The sequence below is a fragment of the Planococcus citri genome, chromosome 5 (genome assembly GCF_950023065.1).
Source record: "Planococcus citri chromosome 5, ihPlaCitr1.1, whole genome shotgun sequence".
In the NCBI taxonomy this organism is placed as follows: domain Eukaryota; kingdom Metazoa; phylum Arthropoda; class Insecta; order Hemiptera; family Pseudococcidae; genus Planococcus; species Planococcus citri.
Window position 1 is genome coordinate 36,908,728 of NC_088681.1, and position 19,682 is coordinate 36,928,409.

At 35.3% G+C, this 19,682-nt stretch overlaps 1 protein-coding gene and 1 long non-coding RNA gene across 4 annotated transcripts in view; one reads left to right on the forward strand and one right to left on the reverse strand.

Annotated features, from left to right (window-relative positions):
* The window catches only part of LOC135849425 (cardioacceleratory peptide receptor-like), a 124,546-nt gene that overhangs the window by 22,035 nt on the left and 82,829 nt on the right, over positions 1–19,682 (forward strand). For all 3 annotated transcript variants that reach the window (XM_065369863.1, XM_065369865.1, XM_065369864.1), the window contains exon 2: positions 6,723–6,784. The gene's annotated coding sequence lies outside the window, so the exon portion shown is untranslated. The remainder of the gene's footprint in view (positions 1–6,722; positions 6,785–19,682) is intronic.
* LOC135849426 (uncharacterized) overlaps positions 1–19,682 on the reverse strand; it is a 109,262-nt gene that overhangs the window by 17,431 nt on the left and 72,149 nt on the right. The window lies entirely within an intron of this gene.

The window sequence follows — 19,682 nt, forward strand, 5'->3', positions numbered from 1 at the left end:
CCTTATTCTGACACCAAATAAATGATGCGGTTCGACAAAATCTCGTGTAATGGCAATCGGTCACCAAACGATGGTATCGATACCGATGAACGATTCGTTAAATGTTCATCACTTGCAAAACCAAAAAAGATACCGTGACTTTATTCGACTCTCGGTAAGAGGTTTATACATTTTAACATACTGGTAAGATGTTTCGGTTAATCCGATTTGAAATAATACCCGACGATGTATTACCTCGAGCTTTATTCGTAGGTAGAGGTACCTGCCTATTCAGCACCCTCTTCTCGTTTTTTTCCACTGGCGTTGGCTTTTCCCTTTCGATGATTGATTGACTTTATCTCGTCTCGTATTTTCTTTGTACGTTATTTACATTGATCTGTTGTAAGGTTATTTTTGTTTATGTACCGGGAAATGGCGAGTATTTTTGTCGGTAGCGTATTAAAAAAGTTACCTAATTTCAAGAAAAGCTTTCATGTTTGTTTATTTAGAGAATTACGAGCTGTCGATGTACTTAGTTCGCTTTTATGCACGAGATTTAAGTACCTCGATATAAGATGACTCGAGTTGTATCATCTTTATTCAGATATTAATGCAGTTTTTCAAGGACTGTTGTGTATTGTTCCTAATTAAAAACTGTCCAAGATTGGAAAAAAAATCACGAGAGAGGCTGAAGAGAAAAGAGGGATAAAAATACCTATACTACAGAAGTATTTCAATAATACGAAAAACACACAGAGTTGGAAATTCTCAGCTCGAATTAGTTCATATTTTGAGCAAATGATTCTTAGACGAGAATCTGTGAATCTAAAAATCTCTTGAAATCCCAAACCTGTATATTTTTTAGCTTCATATAAAGGGCTGTGAAGCAAAAAGAAAAAGGAAATCCTAATTTGATAATTTGTCTTCCTGCCTGATACATATTAACTTTAGCGCCTTAATAAGCATTTCCATCGAGATAATCTTAATATTCGACGAATAATTTAGTCGCTAATACGAACTTGTATGAGTTTAGCTGCGCCAAATGGTACTCACGTGTACCTATGTAACTTGAAAATTTCAAATTCTTCTCACCAAAAATCGAGCCTCTTGTCTCACGTAATTTCACAGCACTGAATTAGAATTTGAGCTGAAATCTCATAAAGCACATCACGCCACATATTCGAAAACTTGACGAAAAATACCGACTACACGTGCTCCTAAGAGTAAAATGAACACCGTTCGACATGATAATCACGCGCCAAAGTTGAGTAATTTTGATAAATTTGAATAATGCTCGTACATTTACCTTCCAAGTATCCTGCTACGAACAAAGTATTGTACATTTTTACCTACCCCATCTACCTATGTATAAAACCTGGTAAATCGAAGCATACGCGTAGGTAATACAATCCGCCAAATCTCGCGTTTACCTTCTTGTTTCAAATTTCTGCTCGAAAACCTTTTATATAATAGTAAAATTGGGTGAAAAAACGTATTCGTTGCGAAACAATTTTCTACACAGCGCTTTTAGTTTCTCAAAAGGATGATAGTTTTAAATTAAATTTGTCAAGCTGGATGTGATTCACATACCTATCTCGGAGTGAGCTCATACGCTGAGAGAAGAATATACGAGTAAATAAAAGGAAGCTAGAGAATTCTTACGCATTAATTACTCTATCTGTTCTTTGTTGAATGAAGTTTTCAAAAATACAGTAGAATAGCAAAGTAGGTAATCTCAAGCGTGTAAAACTTTTGTGGAATAAAGGAAACAAAACTTTGGAAAATTGGAAAATGCAAGTTGCAACAGAAACTGCGAGCAAATTCATTATAAACAGATTGGATTTAAATTGAGGTTAGATACACATCTAACATATATTTGGTCAGTTTGAATTAAAAAGAAATGGAGAGATTTCAGATTCAGTGAAATGGAGAGGCAGAGAAATTATCAGCTAGACCTGGAGAATTTTCCAAATCCACCAATTAAGGAAGAAAGAGCGTAGGAAAATTGAGAGAAAATGATTCAATAATAATTTTAGTCTCATCATTTTGATCAATTTTATAAAAATGAGAGGAGTCAGTTCTTCTTCTCAGATATTTCGCATTAATCACACCTAAATATTGAAAGATATCATTCCTGAAAATAAGAAAATATTTTAGAACGAAGTGGTGCCAATTTTTTTAGTCATTATTGCCAATTTCAAAAAATCTAAAAAACAGCCAGAAACTTGATGGAGTGAGAGTAGGAATTACTAGGTAACTATAGAAGGTAGATATTATTATAATTTTTGCCTAAGGTGGTTAAGATAATTTTCATTCCCTAGAGAGTGAGATTTACCTACCTGCCAGACAGATGATTGAGTCGGAGAGCTTTTTAGAATAAAACCAGATCACCCTATGCACATCAAAATTACTAATTGTGGTTTAAACGCAAATAAATAGATATTTTCATACATGTCAATATTATTTATTTGTCGTAGAAAATACAATTAAGAGAAATCCATATAAAATACTTGCAGATATTTTATAGTTAAGTGGGAGATAGCTCCCAACTAGACGACTCGCGTTAGTGAATCAAGCATTAATTAAAATGATATTTAAGGTTTTCATAGATTTTATACCTATCATTGGCATGAGCCTATCTTGTGCACATGTCGCAGATAGGTATTCATTGATTAACTACAATGAAATTGAGAGGCGTTTCGCGATATGGGTCCTTGTGGTGATTCGATGTTTTTTTTTTTTATTGGTGATTCAGACTTACTTTTTCAAGAGAAATCGAATGGTGCAATCAGATTTCGCCTATCTCATCAACTTCTCGTTTTAAAAATCACTTGAACATGAATACTCAAAAACTCACATTTTTGGGAAATCGAAAAACAAAGTTTTTGTTTGTTTTTGATTTTACAAAAAAGAGAAGAAAATGTCGATGGAAAAATTATTTTATTGTTGTTACTTATGTAAAATTTCATGGCGAATCCGAATTTCTCGGTATTTTTTTGCGGGGTAGTCTGTAACGTTGTGTAAATTCGGCTGTTCACCACAAGGTCCCTTTTCTAAATCACTGATATCAGGCGATGATGAAAGAATTTCGTCAAAATTTCTCATCCAACCTATGCGTAAGACAACACTGCACCCGAAAATCAAAAAAAAAAAAAAATCGAAAAAATCGAAGCAATTCGATGTTTTCTCTCTCCTGAAAAAATCGAAATATCACCACAAGGGCCCTTATCGCAAAACCCCTCTCAATTGCAGTTAAGTAACTTTGAGTCTTTCAACTCAAGGTATGTGCCATTTCATCACTTACCCCCCCTCCCCCACTGTTCTTATTTTCTGCCTCTCCTGTGCTCTACCCATTCTAAGAGCGACGACAGACTTACGTTGTATTGTTCAATGTAAACCGATGGCCAGCAGGATCAGAGTAAGGTGCACCGGGGCAAGTCAGAATGATTTTTCGCAATTTCAACTTTGACCAGCTGTTACTCCCCTTCTAATGAACCAATATGGATCAAATTTATTATGTAGGTTCCCATAAGGGTTCTTAATCTATGGTAAAAATTTGAGCGCGATTGACACAATAGCTTTCGCTCAGTGGAATAAACTATAAACTGTCCTGACTTACCCCAATTGGGGGAAGTCAGAACAGGCTAAACTTTGCAGAGGCGTAGATCACAAACCGAGCGTCCTAGAAAAATTGCATAGAAACAAAATTATAGAGAATTTAATTCTCTTTGAGACCACTCTCATCAGATTTTCACTAGGACGCACGGTTCGTCCGCTATATGCGAAAAACTAAGAAATAGAAAGTCTGTATTTTAGACCAAATTCAAAATAAGTTCAAAACAACAAAATACAATTGAACCAAAGACATCTAAAATGAAACTGAATCGCGAAAATTTTTATGCCGTGATGAAGTAGGGGTAGTACCCTCAAGTCACCTTTAGTGGCACTTCGCCAGATATAAACCTCTAGGCGCTAGAGCAAGTTTTCTAACTTACCCCAAATTCCAACTTCCCCCGGTGCACCTTATAACATTATTGTACCGCAATTGATTAAATTTATCAAAAAGGTTGTTTTAGCACAAATTATCCACAGAATTGTGGGCGAAAACGAGGAAAGAGGGGAAGAGGATAAACCTCTTCTGCCTATACATTTGAGGAGCTCATTACAAAAGTAGCCTTTGTCATATGAACCTATGTAATCTCCAAAGCTCTCCCTTGAGCGTACCCATGTATCATGAATGTAAACTCTATAAAGCAATTCCTCTCAGGGCTACTCAGGGTAGACCAACTTGACGGTCATTTCATCATTACAACATGATCTCCGCAGTTGGCTATAGGTACAATCGAGTGAAAAGGGTCTAAAAGTTCATATGACAAGGGCTACTTTTGCAATGAGCTCCTCATTTGAGAAAATACACTTTTTGGTGACATTAGTACCAACGAGCTCGAGATATCAATGCTAAGTAAAGTTGAGATCTCGCAGCGAGCACCACGATGGTACCTAGCCCGCTGCTTTTAAAGAGGGTGGAATAGTTCCCACATTCTCATACTTCCAGTATACATAAATCATGTCATGTCTACAATGTACATAAATACATGTACATCCTTAAAGAGGGATTACATTAAGAATCGCTAAGACGATTAAGGCATATATCACTCTCTCAAACTTGAGTAAATCAAAATTTTTTGATTTTTTAAAAATTTGGCAATAACAGACAAAAATTGGCATCCCATTCTGTTCCAAAATATTTCCCCAGATTCAGAAATGGTACATACATATGTATCTTTCAATATTTTGGCATAATTATTGTGAAATATCTGTGAACAAAATTTTCAAACCACAAATTTATTCAAAAATAAGCAACCTATAAGTAAGTGGTCTTGGATTCTGACGGCAATAACGAATCTGAAATACTTTCATTTGGTATTGGACCATTCTTCCCAGAACAGATTGGGTAGGAACGGGAGCAAAAAACACGTTTTTTTTTCAAAAAAATCCCCCCTTCGAGGCCCCACATCTCTTCTTCAAGGCCACCGTCGGAGATAAAATAAATTTCTGAGTAACTTTCAGCTCGAAATGAAGGTCTTTGCTGAATTTGGTCAAAATCCGCCAATTTTTTGAGAGGGGGACGATCAACCTATTTATGCAGTAAAAATTATGGAAATTAGTTCTGAAACTAGATAATTAACTTCCCCACATGTATAATTTCACTACTTTTGGCCATTTTACGTAGAACCTCCAGCATGAGATTTTCGATTTCCTCAAAATTTAAATTTTCTCCAAAAGTTGTGGAAATTAATTCACTAGGGTAACTAAAAATCGAGTTGTGGCTTATTCTGGACCTATTTAAATGGTTTATACACATTTGAGCCAATTTGCAGGGGGACACTACAAGTGCGATTTTTTGACCGCAGTCACCAGTTATTAGATTATTTAGGCACAAAAAAGTTTGAAACGCATACCTAAAAGGTAATCAATGGAGCAACCCGGTCAAGATACACCACTTCCCAAAATTTTTGGCGAATTTAAAAAAATTCAATATTTAGTTCAAAAAAGAGGGAAAAAATCTGAATTTTATCAAATTTACCTAGAAAACTACAATGTGATTTGTACCTTGTTTTTGACCTCATGAGTCAATTGGTGATGGTTTCAAACCGTTCTGGAGCCTCCAGCAGATTTTTGAATTCTCTTGTTTTCGAAAAAATGCTGCGGAAGGAACTAGGTATCAATATGGCAAAAATGAAATTCAGCACCTATAAACTCAAATTCACCATCTTTGTCACTCTTTTGATCAATTTAGACGCATATTTTCAAAATCGTTTTTTTTTTTTGCTAGGTAGTTACAATCCAAAATTGTCATAAATCATGAATAGGTACCTATTTTTGAAAAAAAAAATGAAACAATCAAAATTTGCTGGAGGCTTTAAAATTTTTTGAAACCATTCACCAACCGACTCACGGGATCAAAAATTGGGTGCAAATTAAATTTCAGCAGGTACATAATCCCTGGAAAAAATTTTCATTTTACTATAAATAGGTACACCAATCTTATACATATATACATTTTTTTTAAGTAATAAAAAAATAAATCCCCAAAAATGGTTAATTTGGTTAATGAAGTTGTGTTTTTGGCCCCTTTATTGGTGAGAAATAGAAAAACGAGGCGAAAAAAAGTGGTGGAAGCCGAAGGGTACTAAAATGAGAAAAGGGAAGAATTACGAAAATCATTTTCATTCGCATATAAGTAAGTACGTACTACGTACTACTACGTTCACATTTTTGAGTTGATTTTTCTGAAACAGACGTGGGCCAGATCTTGACCATTTACCAATACATATTCATTAAAAAGCTTCATCGCATCTCAAAAAATAAAATGATAATTATCTCAACACGTTAGGAGAAAAAAGAAAAAAAGAAAAACTTATTTATAGTCCATAAAGAGTGCACTAAGTATCCCTGTTGTATATTTATACTCTAAGTAGCTCGTAATTTTTCATTTTCCAATACGATGCCATCGTGTCTATAAGCACAGTTTAACACCTCGAGCTATTTTCTGACGTCCACTTTTATTCCTTTACACGCGCGTGGCTTTTATCAAAATAAAAACAGTTCTACGACACAGCAAATCGTAAGTAAACCGTAACGGTTGGAAAAGACGGATTACAACGCATCAATCTGGATGTCACTTCTGCGGTAAAATATTCTCAATACCAAATAGCTTATCGTTAATTCTCTATTTTCAGATTCGAGGTACCTAACCGAAGAATAAGAAGAAAAGTTGCAAGAAAATCGCAGCATCGTCAACGTAAGTTGATCGTTTAGTTGAATAGCAAACAATAATTTTTTTACTTTGAAAATGAAAGGGTGTTGGTGTTGCTGGCAAATTAATAATTGTGTTCGCATACTCGAGGGTGCTTATTCTTCGTATATAAAAGTTATTCGACTCTTCCAACTTTTTCATCGACTCATTCGAGGGAATAATTGCTGAGCTCGAATTAATGAATTTCAAAACAATGTTCTTTAAGCTTTCGCGGATAAGGCGTTTCTTTAATAGGCTCGGAACGTGGCGTGCTCTTATAGAAGTTAACTCATCAATTCAGGGAGGTACTTTGGAAATTCTCGTTCCAATTGACAGCCTAACTTTGGCGAAAGTAAATTTAACCGAGCGAATGGCGAAGTATGGAAAACTGTAGGTTTTTGAAAGCTTTCAGGATGAACTTACCGGCTGAAATTTTGAGATGAGATTATTCAAAACGTACCTCAGCAGTGTCAAGCCATTTTTTTAGAAATCTCAAAAATCGACTTCGACGTCTCAAAATTTGGTTCTAAAGTCTGAGGGATGATATCAAATTTAAATTTATCATGATCAAAAACCATGAAATTGAGAGTTCCACTCGATATTCTTCGTTTAGAAATTCAATAAGCACGTAATCCTACAAATTAGCTCGTCAGCTCTTTTCTGGTTCTCTGGGTGTGAAAATAAACAGAATAGAAATTGATTTTTTTAGGCAGTGAGATGATAAACCTTTCAAGAACAAACTTTGTTTTACGATTAAAAAAATAAAAAAATATCTACTTGGGTTCCACCGTAAAAGTTTGCAAAAAATAAATATAGGAAAATCATCTTACAGCACGTTTAATTTTTGTTTTTGTAAAGAACGACGGGTTCAAGTTTTAATTTTAAATCATGTACCTACTGCCTACCTAACCTTACCAAGTTTGAGATGCGATTGAATTTCACATTTCACCGGAGATTTCATCAATGAGAATAATTTTTCGAAAATCAGAATATTAAGAACATATAAAACTACAACTTCGTCACATGGGCACCTCGTCAACGAACTACCTACACATTTTTGAGCAAAAACTTCCACTCTAAGCCAATAACGACCACATTCAACGTTCCCTACACGAATGAATGTACATTGAAAAGTAAAAACTTACGATAATGGAACATGAAAGACATTAAGAGCACATTCAAAAGCTAATATTTGTTTCTTCGAATACAAATTTCCGGCAAGAGGAACTTTCCAACGAGTTCACTTTTTAAGCGTCTTTTTTCAGCCTCGACGTTTCAAATTAACTTGTCTTTTACAAATTGGTCGAAAAAAATATTCGGGAAACTTTCCACTCAGTTTAAACGTTGAGAAAATTCCGCATAAAAAATTCCACCCTGATTAAGGACCACCTTAAATACAGCTATTTAGTCAGTCTTCGGCCAGTACCTGTGTTAATTTTAATAATTAGCGTAAATAGTGAACTTTTTTTTTCTAAATCTGCTGAAACCGCAGCCATAAATCCTCGCCAAGCTTCCGCCAATTTTAAACCCAAACTCAATTTATTTGAGAGGGAAAAAATTACTCGCGACTTTAGAGAAACCTTAAATAATTTCAGTTGGCTTACGTCATAGCAAAAAATACCGACAGTGGAGTCGTATACTGGCCTACAAATAATGTAATTTTCATCGTTAAAACAGAAGCACAGCTTGAAAGAAAATTTTTCAGCATCAATATTGCCTCAAGAGTCATTCCTTCTTACAACTTATTTAATCTTGTTGTGTCAAGGGTAGTAGAATCTCTCTTGAAACTTGTCCCATTTCTTGATGTGAAAAAAAAGGTGCACGTTTGTTTTTTTGGGAATGATTTTTTTGTAGAGTTTTTATGTGAAGAAAAAAATTGTCGTTTATTATTCTCAGGTAGGTAGGAATTCGATTTTTTTGGCGAATAAATGTCAAATTTTTAATTAAGGAAAAACTTCGATATTTTTCAAGTCTCTTTGATTTCTTTGACAAAATACATTTCTAAAAAAAAATGGATGGGTTGTATTCTCGATATATTTTTAATCATTTCGTAGCTATAGACTTCATTCATCTGGAAACTTTTTTTCACAATCAATAGGCAGGTACGTACTTACTAAAAAAGAAATACTACGTGCAATGTTCTTTAAAGTAGGTAAAGCGATAGTGTTTTTAAATTAGGCTTTTATACTTTCTTCAACAAGTTTCATTTTTATTCTTTAAAGAAGCAAAATAAAGGTGGAAAAAATCATAATTTTGACTTTAAAAAAAATATACATATAATTTTAGCTAAAATGAATTTTACTTTTCGAATTTTAGTAAATTTTTGAAAATTCAAAATTGTTGCATGTTCTTTTTATTTTTCTCTGATCGAACTTGTAAGCAAATTCAAACCACATTCCTTTTTTTAAAAAGAAAAATACAACGTAAGTAGCCAGCTCTCAGCTATTCGAAATCCTACATCAACATATCGTTCAGTTATGAACTCACTTGTCACAAATAAGTTATTAACCCGAGCATGGGCAACCTCTTCCCTCCTTCCCTCTGCTCCATTCAGCTTCACGCCGCCGAATGATACGTCGAAATTATCAGTCGTCGGTAATTACATTAGAATGATGTTGGGTGCTAGACGCGATTCCATAAAAACATCGGTTTTCAACCACGTACTACAAATTCGACTCGTACTCATCGTCGATAATTAATTTATAAAATAATTTCTCTCTCGGTGTACAGCATTCGTAATGTAATGTCTCGTTGATTGAAGCACGCGTAGGATTTTTAACCACGTGAAAAACACAACCAAGAGCCCTTCGTGATACACAGAGTTGAACATTTTTCATTGAATTTTTATTTGGCAGTATCAAGTTCTGTTCTAATGTACATATTCTCTACATGGTTTATTTGGATGGTACAAATAATGTTTAACACAAATATAAACACGAGTAGGTAACGCAAAACCAAAAAAGACAGAGACCACGAAAGGAGATAAATTTTTGCAGTATTTTCTCGACCGAACGTCTCCCTACATAAATCTTTGGCGAAGCTTTGTTTCGTTCTCGTGTTATGGTTCGTATAATTATCATCAATGCGGTGTACCACACGATATAGGTACCAGTGGTATTGGTATATAGGTGGGTACTTGATCGAGAAATAATGCGTTTGGTATTAATGGAAAATTAATTAATACTTTAGATAAAGTGTAATTGAATGGTAGATGATTTAAGTTCTGTATAGTAGGTATTCTTGCTTTTAGTCTGTGTATAGGTAGAATATAGGTAGCCAGATACATTTTACGTGTACCCTATAGGTACCAAAGATACAACATCTCTAGAAGCCGAGATGAAAAAAAAAATACGAGTAAAACCCTGTGCAAGTGTGCACCGGCACCGGGTTACTTTTTCAACTTAAATTTTAACCATTATGTGTACCTATTATCGAAATACAGCAGAATTGAATTTCATGCAATTCATTGCAGCATCGTCTGAAGATGAAAGTGGTTTTATGGATATGAACTGGTATATCTAGTTAATGGTTCTGTCTGGATGTTTCATTTTTGGTCGAATTTTCCATTGAAAAACTGTATGCTATTACAATGGGTCGACTTTTGGTAAATAACGTAAGTTGTACAAATCACCAAAGACATTACCCTGCACAATGAGAAGTTATAAGTAATAACTTTGGGAGCCTTCCGCGTCTCATTTAGGTATATCCTGGCCAGAATCGCGTTTTGAGGATATGAGGGAAAAATCAGTATTTTTAGGGCCCAAAATTTTCAAAAAAAGCATTAAATTCTGAAAAATGCAATGGAGTATTTTGCAACTCGAATATGTCTGCTTTGTGCACCACTTGGAACGTACTTGAATTTTTCGTGGCGAGAAAGAGGGAGTCATTTTCAGAATCAACTCAGTCAGATTTCATTCTAGGTCTTGCCATTTTGCTCAAAATTTTGTAAAAAAGTTTTCTTCAATAGTCTAAAAGTAGGATAAAAATCATAATCTCCATCTTAACCTCCTAGAAAGTAGTGGCGGAAGGGTAAAACTCATTTTCACACATTTGTAATTTCTCGCGAAACAGTCAAACTTCGAAATCTTACATCTTGAAATGAGTTGAATTTCACAGCAAAAGTATTTTTACACGATTTCATTTAGGAAAACTTCAGAACTTACCGAAATTTCAAGGTAAAAGTTCAATTTTCTATAATGAATACTTACAAAAGTTGAATAATTGAAACATATTTTGAAATATTTGGAGTGCAAATATTTTAATAATTAATAAACTTTCTCTGCCTTAAATTAATTATCTAGGAGGGATCTCAAAATTTTTAAAAGGATGGAAGCCCCCAATTTTGTTAGAATTTTTTCCAAAATGTTATTTTGAAGCAAACATTTACCTATATTTTGATTAATTTTTTTGGTTGGGCTCCTCTAATCCACCCATTCTCTCTCCTACAAAGATAAATTTGGCCAGCCCTACTAGTTTAAGAAGGAGAGAGGGGACACCCGTGAAGGGATAAAGCATCGTTGGAGCAAGTTAGAACACCCAGTCTGGACGTTACAGCAGTTCCACTTCTCCCCCTTCAGAATAAAACCTTTGGCAGGGCTGGCAAAATGATAGTGCTACCTGCATGCAGCCAAAATCAGCAAAACTTATGTTAAAGGATGGAACATCGATAGAGCAGAATACACAGTGCCGAGGTTGGAGCACTTCCTTTTTCCCCTTCGCCCTTGCAAAACCTGTTTAGCCTCTCAAGGTCGTCTGTCTGCCTGTCTGGTCACTCAACGTCATCTAGCCCGCCAGCCTTCTCAAGATCATCGGTCCGTCTGTGTGACCTCTCAAGGTCATCAACCTATCTCTGTGTCCACTCAAGGTTGTCTGCCTGCCTGTCTGGCCTCTCAAGATCAATGACCTTTGCATCTGGACTCTCACGGCCAATGACCTTTGTACCTGTCTAACCGCTGATGGACGCGTCCGTCTGCGTATTCGTCTTCTCAAGGTCTTTGACACCTCTTTCTGGCCTCTCAAGGTCGTATGTCTGCTTGTCAGGCCTCTCAGGGGTCATTGACCCATCTGTCTAGCATCTCAAGGTTGTCTGCGAACCTGTCGCATCTATGGCTTCCCAAGGTCGTCTGTATGGCTGTCTAGCCTCTTAAGGTCACATGTCTTCCTTGCGGCCATATCAAGGTCATTGACTCATATATCTGGCTTCTCAAGGTCACTGACCTACCTGCAAAACCTCACATTGTCAACTGTCTGCCTGCCTGTCTAGCGTCTCGAGGTTGCCTGTGTGTTTGTCTGACTTCCTAAGGTAGTCTGGTCTCTTAATGTCTAGTCTGGTCTCTTAAGGTCAATTTACCCGTCGTCTAGCTTCTCAAGGTCACTTGTCTTCCTGTCTTCTTGTCTGGCCTCTCGATAAGGGTATTTTTCCAGTTTAAGAAATGACATCTTTCGATATTTTGCCATAAATGTGAAATATTTGAACAGAAAAAATTTTCAAGACACGAATTTAGGTAGGTACCCAAAAATACCTTCCTATAGGCGATTTGCAAATTTTAAACCACTTAGTAAATGTAAAACCCTGAAAATGGTTTCAATTTTCATGAAAATAGCCAAAGTCGACGCAGAATCTCAAATCCCCCAAAAAATTCTCCGAAAAAGAATCGTACACCCCGCCCTTATCAGGGGAAAGAACGTAAATATTTTAGTAATAAAATGTTGTGATATAATTTTGAAAACCGCCCCCTAAAGTTCAACCAAATTTTTAAGGTTTTTCCTCCGAAGTCAAAATTATAAGTTAATTCTGAAACACCTTCTTTTTAACATAATTTTTAATCAAAATAAGCTTTCAATTATCAATTCAAAACTATTGAGTGTGTATAGGTTCAACAACAAAAATTTCTAAAAAAAAAATAATAAAAAAAATAGGATGGATACAGAGTTTGAAGAAGCTTGTTAATCTAATCTGAACGTTGAACTGTGTCTACCCCAATTTTTTTAGAAATTTTTTTGTTGTTGAACCCACACACTTAATAATTTTGTACAAATAATTGGTCTAAAAAAAATTTGGGCGGACACAGTTCAACGTTCAGGTTCGTTTTATTTTTTTTGGGGGGGGGGGCGGGGTGGGGTCACGAGCGTGACCCTGGATACATTACCTAAGTGGTAAAATCTATCTTTTGGAACAGGGCCACTTTTCCAAAAACTGGTTCGGTACCAGCGAGATCGAAGAAACTACAATTTTTTCAAAATTCCTTCTCTTTGAGAACCCATAAATGTCCTCTCCAGGGGCATCTCCGAAACTAAAAAATTTTTCTAAGCAGGTACTCAACTTTCAACTCAGTGAAGATCTCCTTTGAAATCTTGTATGTATTTGAAAAACCTACCACAACGAAATTGAAGCTTGAAAGCGGTTGCAAATTATTCTGGAAGCCTATTTATTATCTCTGTACCTACTTTTTTTGTGAAAATTTTCATATGCACCAATTTTCTATTTCCATCATTTTTAAAAATTCGATAAAAATCAAAAAATCAGGTTTGGTAGCTCAAAAGCAGATTTAAATTCAGGTGATATGCGGATGACACGTTCTTCTATAGTGAGCCGTATTTCAGCTTGATTAGAGTCGACGGGTTGTAAAGATTCTTATTCGCATACATAATTCCCAACAGCTTCCACTACGTTTCATTTTACTCGTACTTCCTTATATTCAAATCAAAACAACATTGAATATCCGGAAAATTCGGCTAAAAAAACATTGCGTCTGGTTCTTACGCTTTTTTTTTCAACACCTGTAGTAATGCACTAAACCCACTTCAACTTTGTTCTTTTTTTCTACCTCATATTTGGATTCCAGATACGTAGGAATTTTTCCATCATCATGGGCACGTCGCGTTTTTACATTTACATAGGAAAAAGCAAAGCAAAGCAAAGCGTCAAAAACTGGGTTATTTATCATTTATCGCACATATCCGTTATGTCTTATCATTAGTACGTTGATAGGGTAATTTGTCCGATGTCGCAACACGCAAGATATTCGTATTAAATTTACATACAATAATTTTTGTGCTAATATCGGCGGACGATAAACCTGGCGTGGAAGAGAGTTGACCGGACGGACGACGTTTATATTAATAAATTTAATACTTCATTAATTAAACGACGTATACTTATGACAACGTTAATAACGTCATTTGAAGTACTGCCAAATATCGTGTATTAGCCAAAGCTTCGCCATAAGGTGTATAATCAGCGAAAAATTTTGTAATTATACGGACGTTAGGTAGGTACATATGCGGGTAACAAAACAATATGCCCTGTATAAATGTACATTATAATTTTTCAATATACTCTAAAATAGATAGGTAGATGCCTACTACCTCAGCAGCGCTCATTTTACTTACCTACCTATTTGTACACGAAACAATTAGCACGACAATTGAGTTAATTTTTTCCCGCGAATACAAGAGCCCGCATTTTATAAACTATCTCTTTACGAGGAAAAATAAATTAAGTCAAAGGTTTACCGGGGTCTGATAGGTACCTATGTTTATCTTTTACCTTACGAATGCTCTTTTTAAAAGATGTCAGTGTCTTATAGGTACCTATCTGTATCCACTTCGCACAATATACTCGAATACATTCAACCTTCTGTAAGTAATAAAAGTTTAAAAGCGATGAAAAATAAAAACGACAAGTTTTTCCGAACGTGTGACTACACAACATGCCATGAAATAAAGCAATAGTACGAGAACTCGCGAGTAACAAGGGTAGAAGGAAAGGAAAGTGTCATCTTAGCAAACTTCCACCTACCTATTCGCGAATCATTAGTACGAGTTTATAAGTTTCTATCCTGATGCCATATCACATGCTACTCCAGGTGTGGAAAATTGTTATAAATTTAAGTTTTTGCCTGATAAAATGACAACGATAAGTTATATCGTGTTTAGTGAAAAGATTATTGTTCTGGAAATCTAGCTATATTATGGCTGCTTTGATGAACCTTACCGCAACAAGAAGCTTAAAATGAAGTTTAGAATTTTTTTTCTCGCTTTCCTTCTTATGGTACGACTATTCCCTTCTTCTTAACTATTGAGCGAAACGAGTCTTATCCCGGAGCCATTTCTAGTTTAGTTTTACTTAATTTGCTCCTAATCCTATCGACCCTTATTGGATATTTTTCTGGCTGACTTGAGTAAGCATAGAGACGAGGTACTTAGCTGAGCAGTTCGAACACTTGGAACGTTATATTTAACAACGCACTTGTCTGTTTTATAGAGGGATTTTCCTTTTCGCATTCAATTTTATGATAATTAGGTATGGAATTTATCGATTTACCGAGAGGTTTTCTGTCTTTATCTTCGCGAATGTGCGTTTATCGATAGGCGTTTTTGTCTCACTAATCGACAACTTCTTGGTTGAAGATGGAAAGAAAAATTGTGGATGTTTACGATAAGTCAACCTGCAGTTCTATACGTACATACATACTATTACCATTAAAATTCAAAACCACTTTTAAAGCTACTGAGCACACTTGAAAATTTGCAAATCGTTTTGAAAATGTTTTCCTTGCGAGTACTTATAACAATGAATTAATAAATTATACAAAAACATCGACAGGGGGGGGGTCATTCCACGTCAATTGGACCATTAGTGAAGGGGGGGGTCGGCGATTTTTTTTGAAAATTTTCCTGTGGAAAGATCTTCCAAGGGGATGACCAATGGCGCAAATCGTAGCCCTCTAGCCCATTTTTACAGGCAGCCAGGGGGGTGTCAAAGTTTTCAGTGAACCTAAAATATCATCCATTTCAGCAGTGGATTACCTACTTGATACCAAAGTGGAACATTTTCCCATAGTTAGGAGTTTTGAAAGGCTTTTTAGTGATACCATAAAAATCAGACCCTTTCACTCGATGAAATGAGCTCCTCACAAAAAAATCAAAATTCAAGAAGATTCAAAAAATAAATGAATTTTTATTTTTTTTGTTGTGAGTGTAATTTTTATCAACTTTTTCATGAAATACGTCAGAAAGAGGCCAAAATAAGACACCTGAATTTTCAACTTTTTTTGATGTTTAGACTTGAAAATTGAATTTTTTCGAATTTTGATTTTTTTGTGAGGAGTTTATTTCATCGAGGGATGAAAGGGGTTATTCAACTTTTTCAACAGCCTAGATACTTACGTAAAAATAGGGGTCAAATGGGTCAACTTCACCTATCAAAACTTTTTTTCATGTTTTAAATCAAAAAATCGCATTTTTTCGCAAACTTAAAATTTTTTGAAATCAACTTTGCAACATGGTACCATCACAATTTTTTAATATGTTGTTCAGCATAAAAAGTTGTCCATAATATATTTTTTTCAGAATTTTTGAAAGTTGGAACAATATGAAAACTACGTTTCGAAACTTATCGAGCTAATTTATTGTACGAAAAAAAGTGGCAACACTGATTTTTATGATATCACCAAAAAGCCTTTCAAACCCCCTAACTATGGGAAAATGTTCCATTTTGGCAGGTATCGCTGTTATTGAGTAATCCACTGCTGAAAATATTTCAAGAATCTGGTAGGGGCGAAATTGAAAAATGTAAGTACATATTTCAAAATTAAACTATGAGGTATTTATGAGCAAGAAAATAATAATCTGGATATGTTTCTGAAATAATTTCACTCGCAGGGAAAATATTCCTACTCACAAAACAAATTTTGAAGCAGACAAAAGTAAATCGGAAGAGTGTTGATAAAATACTGCCAAAAAAAAATTTCAGGCGCTTGAGAGTATTTTTCAATTTTTTTGTGACTTTTTAATTTACTTGGAAAGCTGAAATGGAAGCACTCTATTTTCGACACGCCAAATCGATTGGAAACTGTTTCAAACAGTTTTGAGTAGCTGTACTGGAGCTTTCAGCAGATTTTTGAAACTTGAGATTTCCACAAAATTTCACCAAACGCGAAAAGTCACTACTGAAGGGGGTTTCAAGTCATTTTGGAGCGTCCAGAGGCTTTTTTGAAATCCGGACAGATTTATGGTGTTTTTTAGAAAACTGAAAATTTCTAAAAATTCACTAGAGAGTCCAATACGATTTGAAACCACCTTCATTCGACTCAGGATGTAAAGAAGAGGGTTTGAACCAGATTTTATTATTGTACTTTTTTGCCCCTGATTTTTTTTTTTTAGGAAAAACTAACGTTGGATTCGTACATACGAGGCAATTTTTCGAACTGGCATTTTCCAATTTGAACGAAACCAAACCAGGTTGAAAGAACAATTATCTTGAAGCCACTTGATCAAAATTTCAAATGCTTAAGTTCAATTTTGATTTTTTAAAGTTTTTTTTTTAATTTAAAAAAATTCAAAAAAGTGTTTTTAGAATGACTTAAACTTTTTCATGTTGTACAATTTTTTTTGAGCGTAGTATAAACCAAATGTGATAATTCTTTCAATTCAACATCCCTTCCTCCATCAGCAACTTCTAATTTGGGACCACTCTGCAGCCTCCTCCGATTTTAAAATTGTCTCCAGGAACTTCAAATCACTCTACAGGCTTTAATCGAACTCACCATCAATAAAAAGCCTAAAATCGGCGAGAATATCGGAAATTAAAAAGTATTAACATAAGAAGAAACGTCTGTAAAACGATGGCAACAAAAAGGGCGACGCTTTCGAGTGATAAATTATACGAAATACGTTTCGCGCTACCGATCCTTCGCTCGAGACCCTGTTTCCAATAAATGCCCAACGCGGTCGCACGTTTTCCTCGAGTAAAAGAATAAAGTTCCACTTACACTTACACGATATGGTGTGCAAAGTGTGATCGGAGGTATTACTACGCCACAGCAGCGCGAGCGACGCGGTTACGAAACGTGCCAAAAATGTGTCGATTAGGTTAAGAAGGGAGAGAAAAAAAGAGCAAATTTTCATCGAGGTGATCGACCCTCCGATAGGCGGACACGCATAAAGACCACTTGTCATTTTGATAACTGCTGGCGTCGTCGTCGTTGATTGATACGAAAATGGATTAATTTTTTCGCTCATTCTATGTCGTATCGTCGTCATCTTGAAATACTTTTTATTTTAAAAAAGAGTACATTAATTTAAAACTCGAAAAAGGGAGGACGATGAGGCGGAAAACCTACGTGAGGGTATTCTTTTTTATGCATAGTTCTCCCGTGAAGAAAAAAAGTGGAACAAAATACGAAAGGGGTTATCGTTTTTAAAATTCGAAAAAATATTGGAAATGATACCGAAAGAGGTGTAAGGAGAAGTAGTGAGCAGAAAAGAACGACAGAAGCGTGACGTGCGCGCACGTGTACGCAACGAGATCATTATGTGCGGCACGTACGAGCATATTGTGGAGAAAAATTTCTCAAAAAGCTGTGTACAACTTGCGAAGAAACGTTTTCATCTCTTCGAGTCAGAGACCGCAACACCCGGGGTTGGTGGTGGTAAAATGATTTTTGAGGAATTTACTAATGTTACATGTGACATGCAATTTCATAGCTGCGTTTAACGATGATATACGCGGCAGCCAGCAAATATTTTATACATCGTTAACACCGCCGTTTACCAAAGAGGAAAAAATTTTTCAAAATTACTCGGCACGAGATAATTTTGAATCATTTTTTAGCGGTATTATACGTACATTTTCTGCTCTATATAGAAGTTGTGTTATACTCGTACACGCAGCATCCGAGTATTTTTCAAGCAGGAGGCGAGACGTGAACGTGCGATCTTGGCAAAATTTTAATTAATCACGAGTAAAATTGAGTCGTAATTCTTTCGCGTATAATAAAAACCAACGGAGAATTTTTTCCGTCCGTTTTGCGAACGCGCTGGCGTCAACGTACCCGACTACCACAACAACGTAAAGAAGAAATTTTCAAAGCGGCCAAAAAAAAATGGGGCGTTATGTATCTTAAAAGTTGACACATTTTGTAATCATTGTATACAGAGTTACTAGCAATAAGACCACCAAGTCACATCGAGAAGTTCTCAGTTTACTATATGGATTTTATCGATAACCTTTAGTTATACTACCGATTGAATAATACAACTCGAAATTTTTCCTCCAACCGATATTTCTTCGTCTCTATTTAGATAATGAAGAAACGCCAAAGGCCAAACACAGTAGAATACCAACTTCTGTCAAGTTCAACGTTCAACCTAAAATGAAAAATATCCCGTTTATTTGGCTTTTACTATCGTCCGATAGGGCCAATATTGTAACGGAGATTTCGTGTTATAACTTCATCTCGCATGTCAACGCAATCAAAAAATTTTATAGCCCCGCAGCCTATAAAAGTAAATATTTGAAAATTTTTATTTGTTCAAATTGAAAATTTTCAGCGCGTTTGGTTAAATGTAGCAAACCATCGAGATTCCTAATTTCTATTATGGGCTTGGATAGGATTTTATTCCCTTTTTTCCGAAGCGGAAGCTTATTCTAGTTTGACTACAGTAATAACGTTTATTCGTTTTGAAATGAGCCAAATTTGTAGATTTTTTTTGTTTCAATTTTTGGCTCGAAATGTGTTTCATTGTTCGTAATTTTTTTCTTGTTTTTTTTTTTTTTGGAAATAGAATTGAGCAGGCATTTTTTTAGCTTCTCAGTTCGCAAAGACCTTTTTCTCATGGTAAATTGTAGCTAAATTTTGAACACGACGAAGCAAAATCGAAAAAGCAAGCAATAAACAAAAATGCAACGGATACCTCACCAGTAAAAACTTCTAGTGCTAAAGTGTATTTTTCAATTTTTGATAAAATTTTTAAAATGTCTACTTACTTACTTATTATTGCATCAGAAATGAAAAAAAATTCACTAAATTGACCTATAAAGCTGAATTTTAGTATGCATCCTATTTTCACATTCTCCAATTACAAAACGGACTTCTCGAATCGATTGTCAGAATTTTTC